At 33.5% G+C, this 17881-nt stretch overlaps 1 protein-coding gene across 1 annotated transcript in view; it reads left to right on the forward strand.

Annotated features, from left to right (window-relative positions):
- ANO3 (anoctamin 3) overlaps positions 1-17881 on the forward strand; it is a 331395-nt gene that overhangs the window by 122434 nt on the left and 191080 nt on the right. The gene's annotated exons all lie outside the window — the stretch shown is intronic.

Raw genomic sequence — 17881 nt, forward strand, 5'->3', positions numbered from 1 at the left:
CTTCAGGGTCCCTCTGACTCTACAGTTCATCAGAGGTTACAGAAATATAAAATCATATTCTAGACCTGGCAGTGCATTAGTACAACCAATCTCAGCTGTCTCTTCTGTTATTGCCTTTCCTCCTACATTGCACTGCAAAGCAGCAATTAATTTGAATTCTGTTTGGTTTAAACCCAACTGGCATGTAAGAAGTGTGAATCAGCTACAGAATCCAAGTTCACCAAAACATGGGTCACCATATTCACATTCTAACTGTAACTGAGGAGAGGAGGAGAGGGCTCCTCTGTGGATAAAATTGATTGGATGTTAAAGTACGTTGCTCTGAGTGTTTTGCAAATGCACTGTATTAGTTGTGATATACTTTTTACCATTATGTTTCTAGAAAGCAAATAGTCTAAGCAAAAGGCATCTCCCAAAAATAACTCCTAAAATTGGATGTATTTTATGTTTGGCTTTGGAGCACTATACTAACAGCAATTTAAAGGTAGGGGCTGCTACTTTGTAAATTCATGCACAAGGTCTGATTTAAACAGTTTTCATCACTCATTGGTATATTGATCATTTTGTTTCATCTACCTTAGCTTACTTTCCTCAACTATAAGATCAAGGTTTCTCAAATTTGTAAGAGCTAAAGAATCAACTGGAGTTCTTGTTAAAATGTGATTTCTTCAGTCCTTCTAGACATAGAATATCATAAGGGGAGACTAAGAATCTGCATTCTTATTAAACATGCATCCTATGAGATTCTTAAAATTGAGCCCATTTGAGGAATAATTTTGTAAAGTAATAATATAACTATGTAAGCACTGAGATAATAAATTTGAGTAGAGTAGACTGTAGTAAGCTATAAATAGATACTATCTATAGTTATTAGTAGAGGCAAACTATATAGATTCTAGATACACTGAGCTATATATATGCATGTAGTACTATGAAGATATAATTTTAGTGTGTTTCTCATGTTAACTATAGTACTCAATCTTTCCTTTTTAAGGTTTGATGAGATCCTAATGGGAGTTATTATCTTGCTCATTTACTGGACATTTCAGTAAATGAGTTATTAAACGTAGGAGAAAACTCTCAAACTTTGTCTTCAGATGTTCTATTATGACCCTTATCAATACTCCAAATGCTGTCAATTCTTTAATTTTGCTCTAGGTATTTTAGTTACTATTTGTTACTGTGTAACTTTTTTGCAAAAGAAGGGGTTTTGTTGAATACTCTCTTATAATGAAATATCTCAGAATGCCTTTTTCTAATGAAATGCATGGTAAAATTTTATAGTTCTTCCTTGATTTATGTAAAGGGAAGATGTGTGTTAGGTTTGTGTTTTCTTATAATTCACTATCATAATTTAAAGTCCCTGTGAGAAAGGCAATGTGCGAAATAGGAAAAATTAATTGTACTTGAATCTTAAGACTATTACATAGTGATCATGAGCAAATTGACTAATTTCAGTTTCTTTATATATGAGATCAGAATAAGAATAAGTGCTATTATTAAATGGTGCTTTTTTACCAGACACAGTTTAAAATATTTTGTTTGGAGTAACCGACTTAATTATTGTAAAAAGAGATTTCTATTAGTGCTATTTCATAGATGAGGAAACTGAAGGACAGAAAAGTTAAGCAAAAGTTCAAGGCCACAACTAGGAGTAATGGAACTATCTGGTAGGTAGAAATGTTGTGAGAGTTAACAGCAGTTGTGTATGCTTCCTCCTACAGGAATTGCTATATAGTAGGCTCAATACTTGTTAGGTACCACTTTTATAAGACAACAGTAATCTCTATCTACCCAGACTCCTAACTCCAAATTAATGAGATTAAAGATTGTCCGTTACTCAGCACAAGATTTTTGCTCTTTTCCCGTATAATCTCTAACTAGCCATATGGTTACACTAACATGTCCCAAAGCATTTTTGAATAATTCTTCTTAAGTTTAGCTGATTGCAAAGATTCAGCTTTCTTTTTTCCATTTAGGTAAAGTGAGTTTAATTTATTAACATTAGCTCAAATTTACACCTATTCAAAAGACATAAACATGTATTTTAGCTGCGAATTGGTGAATCTCATAGCTATAGTGGTACACTTGCAGCCAGTGGTACACTTAGTCTACTTGCCTAAAATAACCATGAGTATGGACTGAACATATTAACACAAGTCAGCCTCAGACTTACAATAAGAGAGAGATAAGTGGTCAAGATTTTGAGTGCAGGAGTCAAGCAGCTTGGATTCAAATGATGCTTCTGTATAATTTGCTATGTATGATTGTATGATCTTTACCATAGATTTTCCTTTTCTAAGTTTTCCTTTTGTTCCTATGTAAATTGGGGCTGATTGGGTTGTTTGGGGGAAGACTCGTTATAATGCATATTTTAAAAAAAGACATTTATCAATCTACTTTCCCCCTTTTTGCTACTTTTCCTGATCTTAAAAAGTTCTAGGACATTCTAATACAATATGCTTACAGTTGAAATGTTTCTACAAAACATAGATCGGGAAAAGTCAAATTTAACACACTTCTTACAGTTTGGCACTTAAGCTGATTTCTTTTGGATCATGAATTTCTATGAATTTCAACATAAGAAGCGTTTAAATTTAGAAAACAAAATTATCTAAAAATAATCCACATATATTGTTGATCTCTGAATTCGTATTTATTTCTGATATAACATTAGTACTTGCTGATAGTCATGATTTGTTATGCTTATAAAATTATAGAGCAGTATTAATCATGAAATAAAAGTATGGAAAATGTCAACTAAAAAAAATTTTATTCAAATAGGGTACCAATTACATCTTCTTCTTTACCATATTTTATACCCATTATAATATTAAACAAAAAAAGATTTTAGATGTCAGTCACTGAAAATAGACAAAAAATTGGGGTAAAACAATAAATTCACATTTCTTCCTGAGCAAAATACTATCTTTAAAAATATTGTCTTTGTTACAGTGCTTGTGGGCCACTAGTATTTTGAATGATGCTTCTCTATTTCTTGCACATTGCTCCAATGTAGTTTGTTGGTGCTTCACACCACATTGAACAGCTTGCAGTTAGTCACAACTCTTACCAGATGTGAAGAAATCACCCACTCAGCGGCACTTCTTCCCATTTAGACAGCACTACTCTAGAATTTAAATTACAGACAGCAGTTACTTAAATATGTAGTCCATATAAATTCATGTTTCGCTAAACTTATTTTTATATATTCTAAAAAACTATGTAAAGATATAATTGAACAATGAATTATACACAGGGCCGTTCTGTATAATTAAAATGTTCAGGATTTAAGTCTTAAAATTTTCCTCATATAATCTGAGACTTGAGTACTACATTGTCTTTGAGAATGGCATGATTTGATATTAAAAAGTGAAAAAGGGATGAGGAGATTCTGAACCTTTCTCTGCTTCAGGGCTGGTCTTGAAAAACCTTGCAGAGCCAACTGGAAATGTGACAGTCAAGGCTTTCTTTGAAATTATGTAATATTCCTCCATTCAACTAAGATAAAAAATCCTTGATGTGAATAGTACTAAACAAATATAAAGCTTAATACATTTGAATTTTATTTCTGCCAGTAATTTTTTATCAGATATAACGCTATTTTTCAGTTTCTCAGTAAATGAAAAGATGCCATTGAGTGTTTATTGAACACGTTTTAAAATACGTGTCTTAAAACCATGGAGGATTTGTAATTGAATTTACTGCATACCACTTAGCACTGTGTACTTGAGGTGCACAAACCCAGTGGTCCCCAACCCCAGGGCCGCAGACTGGTACCCATCCATGGCCTGTTAGGAACCAGGCTACACAGCAGAAGGTGAGTGGCTGGCAAGCCAGCGAAGCTTCATCTGTATTTGCAGCGTTTCCCTCAGTGTTAGCATCCCTGCCTCAGCTCCACCTCAGATCATCAGGCATTAGATTCTCATAGGAGCAACTGTCTCTGGTGCCAAAAAGATTGGGGACCACTGCTGACTAACCCATCTAATTCTCTCAATAACCCATCAGAGAAGGTACTATCAGCTCTGTTTTACAGATAAGAAAATTGAGGCACAGTGTGACAAATAGTTTAGTTTACCCAGTAACGTAAGTTTTTAGCAGAGCCGGAATTTAAACCAGTATTATAGCCATATCACTTGTTTACTTAAAACAGTATAAGTTTTATCAAGGTGAGTGAAAGGAGCTGATAATAGTTTTAGGCCTTCTGTGTGTCTGTCAGTGTGCCGTCCACTGTATAGATGTTATATCTCTTAATTCTTATGCTAACGCTTTGAGGCAAAAATATGTTTTACACACATAAGGAAACAGACTAAGAAGTAAATTGCACATAGCCACATAGCTAATATGTGGCAAACTTGGGAATAATTGTCATGGACTTGCTAATGCACCATGAGATAAATTATATTTAGGAAGAGTAGTTTGTTTCTGCGAAAAAATTGGATTTAGAAAAATAGTTTATTGATAAACAGTTAATGATGAACACTCCAGGATATGATCTTTGTGTGTCATGCAAAATGAAAGGATCATAGATGCTTAGGAAATTCAGTCAGGTACAAGGTACAACAAAGATATCAACAAAAAATCTTTCAGAATTTCTGTTACAGCTTATATCTCACTTTTTATAGGATGGTCACAATCTATAAAGATTTTCTTACATCTCAAAAAGACTCCCTTCCAATCCCTATGCTATTCTAAACAACCTTCTTCTAGAAACCCAATCCCTTTTAGTCATATATCCTCTACCATTCCCTCTTAAATCTGATCTTAATGTTTGTTATTTCCCCTGGATATGAATATTGAGTGTTTTTTATGTGTACTGGGATGTGTATACTGGGATGGGAAATAACAGGGGACCAGGAATCATCATATGCCTTACTCTAAGTCCAATGATTATGTGTTTCTGCAAATACTTATTAAATATCTACCGTGTTCTAGGTACTATGCTAACCATTAAAAGTACAACAGCTAATAAAATTTGACATCTGCTGAGGAAGCTCTTCTAAAATTTATGTCCCTTCCATCAATACTCATGTTGTTTCAACACAGAGCTATATATTAGTCAATTATTTTTATTGAATAAATAACTGGCTGTCATCAGTTTGGATACCAGCTTTAGTCATAAAATTGTTCTTATGGTCAAGAGATCACTTAAAATTTTGAAAGCGAGCAAAACAGCTTTAAAAGCAGGTATAGTTAGCCTTATCCTTGGAGTAAATTCCTGGGAGCTGATCCAGTATTGAAATAAAAAATGTGCTGCCCATATTAATGTTTTAGATGTATTTTAAATAAAATATCACAACATCTAATTCATATAAGGAGACAGAATAAGATGGTAGTTGCATGTGCCTTTTTTGATCTATCACTTACCAACTGTGTCACCCTGACAACTTCAAAACTTATTCAAAACTTGACTCTTCTCTCTATAAAATGACTCTTACTTCATATGACTGCTGTGAGTATTAAGTATGACGATATATGTGGAGCAATTAGGGCAATTCTTAGTGGCTAGCAAAGGCCTGCCACAGGGTTGGCAGTCAATACCTATTTAACTATATTGAGGTTAAATCTTCCTTGGTGATCAAAAATGTGTATCCAATGATGATAAGGAAACAATAGATATTTATTAGGTATCTAGCAAGTGCAATGCAGTATTAATACTATAGAGCAGAAAAAGCAAATATCTGTGTTCCAAATGATTATCTCTCTCTTTTGTCCAGGTCAAAACTAGACTTTGAAATACTTCTTCGCATGGCATTCTTAGTTCATGTAGAAATGAAATATTTCTGTCAAGCTTATTTTAGAGTCAGAAATTCATCTCTACCTATTGCCATAGTGAAAACTAGTCAGTATTATTTCTTCCCTGTACTCTCCTACTAGAATATGCCCTGCCCTTATCAGTTCCTTAAGGACCGGTGGTACATTTTCCTGATTTTTATTAGTACTTGTGAGAGGAGGGAGGTAAAGACAGAGGGAGGAAATTAAAGAGAAATCAAGGCAAAACAAAAAAGTTTGAGATTGCATTTTATAATGTAGTTATGAAAGTAATCCAGATATTGTGTATTTTGTATCTTGAAAGTTCAGATATTGCTTGCTTCTCTTGAAAACTAGTGGATTGTACAACACCTTGTACAAAACCATGTGTTCTATAGGGAGCAAGAAATGGGGCTTGGGCCAAAAGACCGTAGTTACCATGGATCAGGATAGTCCTTTCTGGCCCTGCTCATTGAGTACCATTAGCAGAGATAAAAAAGAAAAAAAAAAGTATAAATGCTCTCCCAGCTCTGTAATATCCCCCTCAAAAAATCAATCATTTCATCTTCAATCCCACATCTTTGTTTTAAATATGTGGCTTACTTTTCAATAATATCTCTTCTCTTTTCTTCCCTCCTCATATTTCATTCCCGATCCTGAAACAAACATAAATCGCAAATCATCACCACTTAAATGTCTGCTTTAAATATTTTATGAAATGAAGTATGATGTAAAAAATAATTAAACATGACTTATAATAATAATAATAATGATTTTTTTGGTCAAATAGTCATATTCTCAGGTGTAAAATTAGTAAGGGTTAACTACATTAAGATTCTAATACTCTAAAAGGAATATGAGATTCCTTCAAGAATCTCTGAACCATCTTTAATGCTATACTCTTGGAGACCTAGCTTGGGATTCTGTAATGGATTTATTTTATAAAATACTGATGGAATTTTTACCATTCTCTATATTCTAAAGTTTAGAATCTATAAGCTGAGTTAGGCTTAAGTTTTATAAAGATGGCTAATTCATACCTGTCTTTAAGAGGATAATGGGGATAATAGACATTAAATAAAACTTTAGACCCAACTTCTATTTATCATATATTTATGGTTAACTCCTCTGAGTTCCTGAAGAACAGGTGTTGAATGAATCTTAAAATATAACAAAATCACACATTTCTTCCTATTTTAATTTATTTACTCATTCAGTGAATTTTAGTGGACATGTGGAAAATACAAGGGATTTAGAGAAAAAGTCAGACGGGATCTTTATTCTCTAATGTCTGACTTTCTCATGAGGAGACAGCTGGGCAAATGTAACGGGAGAATGTGGTGAGAATGCTGATGGGATGCACACCAGGAGACATGGTAAGATGGGAGAACGAACCCTACACTAAGATGAAGAGATGGTTTTTCAAGAGAAGCATGCGGTTGCTCTTATGAAATTAGTGAGTTTTGACTTCTTTTGCTTCATTTCAAAATCTGTTACTAAGGAGAGCCTTCAATTGTTCATGTAAACACAGAGGTTTATGAGACTCTTTGAAAGAAAAGTCATGAGCTGCTTCTTATTATAATGGATTTTTATGTTGATAAGAATTATTATTTAGTTGCTTAACTTGGGCACATTAATCACTCTCAACTCAGAAAAGATAACTTATTTTGATTCATAGCATTCACTTAATCATTAATCTGTGCATCATTTTAGTACCACAGTTACAGATTACTTTAACACAGCTTAGAGTTTGATCCATGAAGCTGAGCTTTAAAATAACATTCAAAATTTAAAATCCATGTTTAGATCTTCCTTCCGTATTAAAATAAAAAGTGGTAATATATAGTTGTTCTAATAAAGTATTACACTTGTACAAGTGACTATAATGTCTCACAAATATGATATAAGGATCATGCAACACAAATACCTCAAGCACATGGAATTATTTTTATTTTTAACTAGTATTTCCTAGTTTGCTGAATGATACTATTCTGCAGGAGCCCCTACTCACTGATATAACCCTCGTGAGAAATGAGAATTGTTTTAAAGAAACTAATGAGTCTTCCTTAGTGTTAGAAAGAGCCCTAATATTAGCAGAAACTAATATTTGTGCACAGTGACCTCCTTTCTTAGTGGAGCAGAGATATTCCTCTGGCGATACCCGCTTCACCTTAGAGCTTCATTAATCTGAGGGAAAGAAGGAGGGAAGGAGAGATGAGGAGAAGGCAGAGGGGAGGAGGGGTTTAGAAGGAGAGAAAAAAAAGTAGACAGACCTGTGTGGAAAGACCTGCAAAAGCAAACCAAAATTTAGAAGCCAGTCCACTGTTGATATTAAGAACTCAGTTTTCACACTTCTTTAGAAGGACTGTGAGTAATAGGAAAAGCCATGTCCATTCTCCTTCGAGAGCCATGTGTGAGTGAGGCCCGTCAGCAGGGGATGACCCAACAACATCAGAGTGGTGTGGTGAGTCCTGCACAACTGTAGACTTGTGACTTATTATTCATCTGGGACCTATTTTTCAACTCCAGCTACTCATCAAGTTTAAGTAGGCTGCCCAGCGGGAACTTTATTTGTGCAGTTATATTTGCATATGACCTAAATTAAAAAAAAAAAAAAAACTTTTTGTTTGATAATAACACATGATTCCTTTTAGAAAATTTAAAAAAATAAAATAATTTACCTTTTAAAATTGTGCCCATTCATTCTAGTTTTTGTTTAATAATTAGATTCTGATTTTCTAGTTTATCAGTATTAGGCTTAATTTATTTATTATTATTTTCTAATTTATTAATATTTTGCCTTTATTTTATTTGTAGGTGCATTCATTTCAATATTTTTACAAGTTTCATTTTTCAGTTATATATATATATTTTATTGATCTCTCATTTGTAAAGTGTTCAACTTTGTGAATATTTTTCAGAAAACAGATATATTGGATGGAATACATTGTCATACATGCATGAAAACTTTTTTTACTATTGAATACTTAAGACAGGAATGATTCTCCTAGATATTATAACTTCTCCATAATCTAATGTGATTCAGTATTATGAAAGAGAAATCTAAATTCAGGCCAATGTTTCTTTTATTTTGGGGTAATCTGCTCTTTTCTGCTCAGATTCTTATAGATTTTCTCATTATCAATGTGATCCAAATTTCTAACAGTTATATCTGAGTATCCAGTCTCTTTCTGTTGTTTTTGTCTGGTGTGTGGGGAATTCTTTTGAGATGCAGAGTATCTTTTTTTTCAGCCCAGGGAGTTTATTGTACCAATGCTTTTTTATTTCTGATTCTCTCATTCTTGACTCTGTTCAACTAGCACAACTAATTGTATAAACTCAAGGATTTACACCTTTCAAACTTATCTTTTCTCTTGTTATTGTCATCATCGTTATCATTTTTTTCTATATTCTGGTCATGCTACTTGAAATTGTCTCCTCTAGCGATGATTCAGTTTTTTCCATGGGTAGATTCTATTCTTTATTTCTTCAGAAATAAAACATTTTAAATGTCTACCAAAAATTATTAGTGACTCTAAGTTATATCTTCAGTTTACCTAGATTTGTTTCTATATTATTTAAGGGAAAATTGCAGATGCCGTCTATATTTTGTTTATGGTAGCATGTCTTATTCAAAGTTTTACCCTTCCATAACCTTTGAGACATATTATTTCTTCTTAAACTGAAAAAAGAAAAAAGCATTTCACAAGTTAGGTATTGGACCCAATGCAGTTTGAGAAGATTTTAGCACCCTCTCCAGTCTTATCTTAAGGTGGATGACTGCTCTCAGTTCATTTGCTGTACACAGTAACCTAGATTCTTAAGATGACTTGGGAAAGAAGTGGATCTTTGGGCAGTCTCTCTGTAGGTGCCATTGTTTCTTTAAAGTATTTATTCAGTTAGCTATGCCTCTGGCCACATTTACGAATGAAAAATTTATTTTTGCCCTGGTTTCTACTTTAGGCAAATTGTGTATTTTTGTCTAATTCATTTTTATTTCTGTTTTCCACTGTGTTAAAGTAAACTTTTAGTAGTATCAGTGAAAAACTCCACGTCCAATTGCTTTTCTGTTTGGTATAGCTATACTAGCCTTGGGCTATTGCTTCTAAGGCATTAATACCTGGAGATGAGGGATGGCTAAAAAGTCTCTCAGCCTTCCCTGTCCACTTTTCCTTGCTTTTTCAATCAAGAGATATTAGTAAACTCAAACCAGAATCCCTTCAACTTTCTTCCAGCAATATAGCATTAAAAATAACCACTTTAAACTTTATTTAATCTGGTTTTATGTATTCTATAATTCTTTCCTAGTTTATAGCATTGAGGTAGGAATGAAAATTCATTCATTTACTTTCTTTCTCTTCTTTCTTCCTCATTCTCATTTCTTTGGTTATTTCATTTGGAATTTTTAGATAGAGGAAATTAAATGCTTTTTCTTAACAAGTGACTTCCCCAGAATTCTCTTTCTAAAAATTTAATTGAAGAATTTTACCAAAATATGAACTATATTTGTCAAATTGAATGTGCCTTACTTGCCATTTTAAAATTTTATTTTAATGCTTCCTGGATTTTAAGTTTCTTTACTATTTCCTTTGCTTTCTCTCTTTGCTATATTAAACTTAGTTTGTTGCTTTTCAACTTTTTCAATGATTTGGAAGGTATGTATTGTTTCAGACTTGACTAATGGTCTGGCCTGTGCCTGCTGTTCAATAAATATTAGGTCATTCACACCTTTCCCTCTTCATTACATCGATTACATTTGTCTATCCAAGAAGTTCTATAAACTTGGAAACTATCCTAGTTTTGACATTTCTTCATAACTAAATCCAGCTGCCTTCCCACTTCCTTAAGCATAATCACAGTGAATTCTGATTTCATGTTTACTTGCTGCCACTACCACCCACCAATAAACTAATCTGTTGAGAAGAGGTTTTTATTCATTTTTATCACCAGGCGTAAAATAACTGCCTAACACACAGTAAATACTAAATTTTTATTTTATTTCTGAAAAATTGGTATGCAAGGGTGATAAAATCCAGGCTTCTATTAAAAATATTTTATTTAATTATTTTTCTTTTTGACCATGAAGCATATTTTGTTGAAAGTAAATGATTCAGCATATGCGTAGAGGCATATGCAGAGCTACACTAGGAGATATTGCTAAGACAACAGTTGGTGATTTCTCATTAAACACTTAAAATATTAAAGTAATATATGTGTATGGTTTTTAAAAAATAGTGTAATAGTGACAAATGACTTAAAAAAAAAAAACAAAAAAAATGATAATTTGTCCCTCCCCTTTGCACTTCCCGGGCCCTAGTCCCAGATAAAACAACCTCTGATTGGATTCTTTTAGTCAACATATCTTGGAATCTGTTCCAAGACAGTAAACTTTCAGAAATATAGTGCTCTCTCGTTTGTTACCCATCACTCAGAGCTTACTCTCCCTTGATGCCTAATCTCTAGTCTCTCAAACTATTGTTTCAGATGGGCAGGTATATCCGATCTCCATTACTCTTTCTTGGTCAAAGTGGAACTATACTGCTAATGTGTGTGTTTGTGTGTATATATATATGTATAAAATATATATTATATATGTATATATATGTATTATATATATATAATATATAATATATTGTACACTATATACTATAATTTATACTTTAGATATATTTATATCTAAAGTATAAATTGTATAATTTAAATTCTGATCTCTATTTTTTATTATTCTGTTTATCCTTCTTAGTAACCTATTCTTGATTTATAGACAAAAAATCTCCTTAATCTTTTTTAGTCTCCCTGAAAATTTTAATTGTGACTGTTTTTCTTTTTGCTTTTTATAAGGTTTTCCCTTTCTTCCTCCACTCCATCTCTCTCTCTCTCTCTCTCTGTCTCTCTCTCTCTCTGTCTCTCTCTCTGTCTCTCTCTTACTCTCTGTCTCTCTCTCTCTCTCACTTCTCTCTCTCTCCTCTCTCTCTCTCCTTCCTCCCTCCCTCCCTCTCTCCCTTTCTCTCTCTAGTACACTGCATTGCTTTTGTTACCTTTTGTTTTTTGTTTTTTGTTTGGGTTTTTTTTTTGTTTTGTTGTTGTTTTTTGGTTTTGTTTTTGTTTTTTGTTTTTACTATATATGATTTTCCTCCGCTTTCTGTCTTTCACTTTGCAGCTTTCTTAAATATCTATGGATTCCTGGCTCCACCTGAGGCTCTAAAAAGCCACTCAGAATGTCTTTGAGCTGGCCCTGATTCCTGAGGTACTTCATTGTAGGGAGATCAGTTAATAGAGGGGATACATTCAATTCCTTGGCTAAGATAGTGGTGGATATAGGAAATACAAAAGTGTGCTGACATTTTAGGGGGTAACAGTGAGAGGAGATTGAAACCACAATTTTTATTAGGTAGCCTCATTTAATCTCAGTTTATCTTTCTGCCTCATGTTAAACCTGTGCAGTAGGGAAAGAGACCTGTCAGATGAACCTCTCTATAGACAAAATGCCAATCCATTTTAGCTTAGGAGTCACCTAACTTTCTACAATAAATGATACATCAATATGCCAAACCTCTTAGTGAAGGCCTTATAGAATCCCTTATGCGTATTTTTATTTGAAGCTTTCTATACTTCATCTTCTGTCACCTTGTTATTGTATTCTAAGAGTTTATTCACAACTCTTAGTTAATATTATCTAATCATGTTTCCCTTGCTCTCATAAGATTAAAAACTATTTGTGTTCTTCTATTCTTTTAGAGAAGTTTTGGGAGTAGATGGACAAGTGATAAATATGTTTGTGATTAATCTTCTGTAATTAAGTGGATAACCTGATACCTTTGGAGCAATGACAACTTTGAATAAATACTAGGTGCATATCCAGAGTAGGTCTTGTATTGACATTGGTCTTGTCAATGATGTTTTACATTTGACACCAAAAGCAAAGTCAACAAATGCAAAATAAATGAACAGGACTAAAGCAAAAAAGTTTCTGCACAGCAAAAAAAACCATCAACGAAATAAAAAGGCAACCTAATGAATAGAAGAAAATATTCACAAATAATATATTTGATAATGGGTTAATACCCCCAAATATATAAAGAACTCACACAACTCAAGTGCAACAAAACAATCTAATTAAAAATGGTCAGAGGATCTAAATAGAGATTTTTCCAAAGAAGACATAGATGGCCAACAGGTACATGAAAAGTTGCTAAACATCACTAATCATCAGGTAAATGCAAATTAAAACCACAATGAGATATCACCACACACCTATCAGAATGGCTGTTATCAAAAAGACAGCTAATGAGGGTTTATGAACAAATATAGAAAACTTTTGTGTACCATTGGTGGAAATATAAATTGGTGCAGCCACAATAGAAAACAATATGGAGGTTCCTCAAAAAACTAAAAATAGAACTACGTTTATCTGAAGAAAATGAAAATAGTAACTCAAAACAATATATTCACCACCATGTTCATGGCAATATTCACAGTAGTCAAATCATGGAAGCAACTTATTGATGGATGAATGGATAAAGAAAGTGTAATAGATGAGTGTGTGTGTGCATGTGTGTGTGCAGTGGAGTATTATTTATTTGGCCATGAAATAGAAATCTTACATTTATGATAACATGGAGGGATTTCAGGAGCATTATGCTAAGTGAACTAAGTCAGAGAAAGACAAATACCACATGATCTCATTTAACTATGATGTGGACTATTTAAAAGGCAAACCAACAGAAAAACCAAGCTTATAAATACAGAGAACAGATTGATTGTTGCCAGAGGCAGAGGGTTGAGGGTTGGGGTAATAAATGGGTGAAGACAGTCAAAAAGTACACATTTCCAGTTACAAAACAAATAAGTCATGGTGAATATAGTTAATACTGTACTACATGTTTCAAAATTGCTAAGATAACAGATTTTAAGTTCTCATCACATGAAAAGAAAATTATGGTAACAGATGTTAACTAGACTTATGGCGATCATTTAGCAATATAAAAAAATAACAAATCATTATGTCGTACATCTTAAAGTATTATGTTATATATCAATTATACTTCAACTTAAAAAAAGGTTTTGCATTAGGCGTATAAAAGCAACTTTACCCCTAAATTTCATCTTATTAAGTTTTATACCCAACACGTGACTACATTTTATACTTATTCACCAAAGGCCTGGAAAGGCCAGTTTTATTTAATTTGAGGGATGATTTAACCATATCAGAGGTAAGTGCTTGCAGCCTGGATAATGAAAAAACATCGTTCGTAATGAGAGGTATCCAGATTTTTAATGAGTATTCATTAAGAGTTTCATTGTCTTGGGGATAAAGGTCCATGGGTGCTTTTGCAAACATTTTTTATTTACAGAAGTTTGGGAATATTTGATTTTTCATTTCAAATACCTGATGACATTTTATTGTTTTGTCCTGCACCACAGCACAATAAAAGGAAAATGCACCTCGAAGATATTTATTCTTTATTGTAATATTTGTAATACAACATAATTGCTTTTGACATGGAAATGTGACCTAACTGCTTTTTGTAATGTAACTGATGGTGTAATTGTAATGATTTAGTTGAACCATTGTTGTTTATGCTTTTCTCTTATGATTGCCAAAACAGTAGAGAACATTTGCCACAAAAATATTCATTTTGAAGGTAAAGCAGAGATGATAATTAGGCTGCTGGTGTCAGCTGCCAACTTTGGTGCTTACTTCCCTGGTGATTTAGAAGGTAATATTTCTGAAAATATTCCAACTACTTTAAGCATGCCCCAAGTAGTACAGTGGAAATCACTTACAAAATTGTCAATAACTATTCATCTTTAGTCCTTAGACTAAAAAGAAATTTTGAATTCCCCCTATTTCTTTAAGATTTTCATCTCCTCTCCATAGCGAGCTGTCGCTTGACTCGGCCTAGGTGGTGACCCTTATTCCAGATTTTGTAAAATATCTTTTTTTTTCACCTTCTTCCACATATCTCCATCAGAATTTAAAAGAACATTCGCTAGTTCTTTGGACTTAGTGGCTGATTCACAGATTCAGAATAGTTATTGGAATTGAACATAACTCTCTCCATTTACCATTCTTTCCTTCAAATAGGAGTTTTTAATATGAGGATGACAATTAAGTGTGACTCAGATTGCACCTTTTCTCTCTAATGCCTATGGCAGAAATTTCTCATTGACCATGGCCATAGATCCTGAGTCAAATTGCAAACTCAAATTATTCTCATAATAGTGCTTCAGGAAGCCACATCCATCATTAAATATCATTTTGCCATTTTTTCTTTGAAATAAAATAATAATTAGAAACACTTTGTGGGCCTACAGTATGTTAAATAGTCTGCTTGGAGTTTTGTTTATACTATCTCTAATTCTTACAATAACTGTATAAAATAGATAATGTTTTTCCATCATTCAGTTTTGGAACTTGAAGTTCAGAAAGTTTAAGTAACTTAAGTTTAGTTTGTTCTTTATGAACTCTAAAACAGCTATACCTGACCCTGAAATCTCTGTTGTTTCAGTAAGCAAGACAATTTATCTTAAAGGAGTGACTGATGGCAAGCAAAGTTTTCAGATTTTTTAACAGATGGCCTTGTGGTAATTATGAAATGATGCTAGCTAAGGCTGACCCTAACCAGAGGAATTTCACCACTGATTTTAAATGCATGAACAAATTGTGCTCTGGTATATGCCTCGGATTATCAGTCCATCTCCTAAATTAATTCGATCTGTGAATTCTAATAAAACATTACACTGTTTTTCTTCTAATATTTATTAAGCAAATATTGGAATATTGCTATAGCAACTAATAAAATATATTTCTTAGTTAACTTGCATAATTTTGTCTGTTAGTCTCTCCTATGAGGGAAGGTGTCATATACATCTTTTTAATAATTTTATTCTCAGCATCAGTGGTGCTTCACACATAGGATATGTGTAATAAATATTCCTTAAATGATTAAATAAATTCATGATCTGGAATCTTCCCACAAGAGTCTTACGGCTCAATTGATGGAACTAAAATATACATGTATCAATCAAGAACAAATAATTGGATATTTGTTCCACAGTGAGTAATGAAATCTGTTAAATGCATTTGTCGAACAGTGGGAAATTTGGGTGGATCAGCATAATTAGGAGTTGCCATTCACATTAAATTTATATTTGTGTATATCTTAAAGTTCTCCCATTGTCCAGATAAGGAAGCTGTGACCTGTAGAGATTAAATAACTTTCCATAAATTATTAGTTAACAGCAGAACACAAACTCATTAGGTAGTCCATGTGCAAGTCTTAATTGATTAATGTTCACTTTTAGGGTCTGTATTAGTCCATGTTCTTTTTAGCGCTGCTGTAACAAAATAGTACAGACTGGATGGCTTAAACAACAAATTGAGTTCTCATAATAATTCTGGAGACTGAAAGTCCAAAATCAAGGTGTTGCAGGTGTGGTTTCTTCTGAGGTCTCTCTCCTTGGCTTGTAGATGGCCATTTTGCTGTGCCCACACATGACCTTTTTCTGTGTGCAAGTATCATTAGTATCTCTTCCTCCTCTTGTAAGAACACTAGCCATATTGTATTAGAAGCCCACCCATGTGACCTCATTTAACCTTAATTACACCTTTATACACCCTGTCTTTAAATACAGACACACTGGGGGTTAAGAATTCCTAACTGAATTTTGGGCGAACACAATCCTGTCTATGCTTTCTGAAGTCATGTCCTTGGTTTGTTTTCGTATTCCTGAGGCAGCCTATATCCTTTCCTAATGAAGTTCTCTTTTCTTCAAGTCTCCTGTCAGCTTCAGTCATTACTGATTGATGATGATATTTTCTCATGATTCTGATTATAAGTTGTAGAAAGAAAGAGAGAGATGAAAACAATTAGCATATCCTACCTTTCAAAGGAAGAAGATAGCACAGGTCTTTAAGAAAGTAAGAGATTGTCTTTTAAAGCCTAATTTTGGTCCACTCAGCCATAACCAAGACCGTCCCTAAAGGACTGCCTTTATAGTACGGATTAAGGTTTATTAATGTGTAATATTCCTTAGAATATGAGGTGGGCTAGTAGAAACTAATTAACATCTGCAGTACAGATATTTTAATCACATTTTTTTTTGCAGTTTCAATGTGACAGCAGATGTGCCGCCTTCTGTGGGTCCACATAGCTCCAAGGTCCTAGGTACTGTTCCAAATCCAGATAGCTGAGAAGAAGAGATCTTAATTTGTCTTTTTTCACACAGAATGGGTTTGTTGTCAAACTTAGCCGCATTTCTGCATGTCTCGCCCGTTTGCTGTGAGGATCATCGGAAGTATGGGATTTGGACCTCTCCTTGGGTTTGATAACTTTACTGGTTTAACATTGCCCTCCTTGCTAATGTTTCAGTAATTTCTGCAGTAATTCTAAAACTTCATTGCCATTTATCTGAAAAGGCCTATCTCTGTGAATCTTCCCTGTGGATGCCTGCAAGGCCATCATTTAGAGATAGCATAATCTCTGTATTGATTCCCTCTCCACTTGAAATCCTGAATTCTCTAAGTATTAAATTCCACCTGAGTGGGCAAGAAATCCTAGTGACAAAGAACTCCTGTCCAAAAGTGCTGAGAGAGCTCTCTGTGCCTTATCACTGTCATACAAATATTAATGACAGATAGCTTTGTGGGTTTTAAAGAGTGAGCCAGAACAATCTACGAGGTGTAATTTTCCTACAATAATTAAAAGTTACCTCTAACATCAGTTTCTGAATGATCTCTGTATCAGAGTTTATGTCAAGAACCTCAATATGAATGAAACTAATTTAAAACAAAATTATACATTTCCTGGAAATGAAATTAACAAAGTCTGATATTTTTTAACCTAATTTTGTATAAAATAGTACCTTTGGCCAGCGCTATATGTTAAAGGAAAGACTGGTGGCAGATGGAAAGAAGCAGAGGGAGAGCAAGGGAGAGAAAAGAAATTATTTTAAAGAATGTGCCTTCGTATATGATACTTCGTGGTTCAAAAAAGCACAGAGATCTACAGTCATGGCACCGATCATTATACCCTCTCCCCCCAGCAATATAGAGCCCATATTTATAGAAAATAAGGTCTTATATATTTTTCTATTCTAAATCAGATAATCACATGATACAGATCTC

This window comes from Pteropus medius, unplaced genomic scaffold (assembly GCF_902729225.1).
Source record: "Pteropus medius unplaced genomic scaffold, Ma_sr-lr_union100, whole genome shotgun sequence".
Lineage (NCBI taxonomy): Eukaryota > Metazoa > Chordata > Mammalia > Chiroptera > Pteropodidae > Pteropus > Pteropus medius.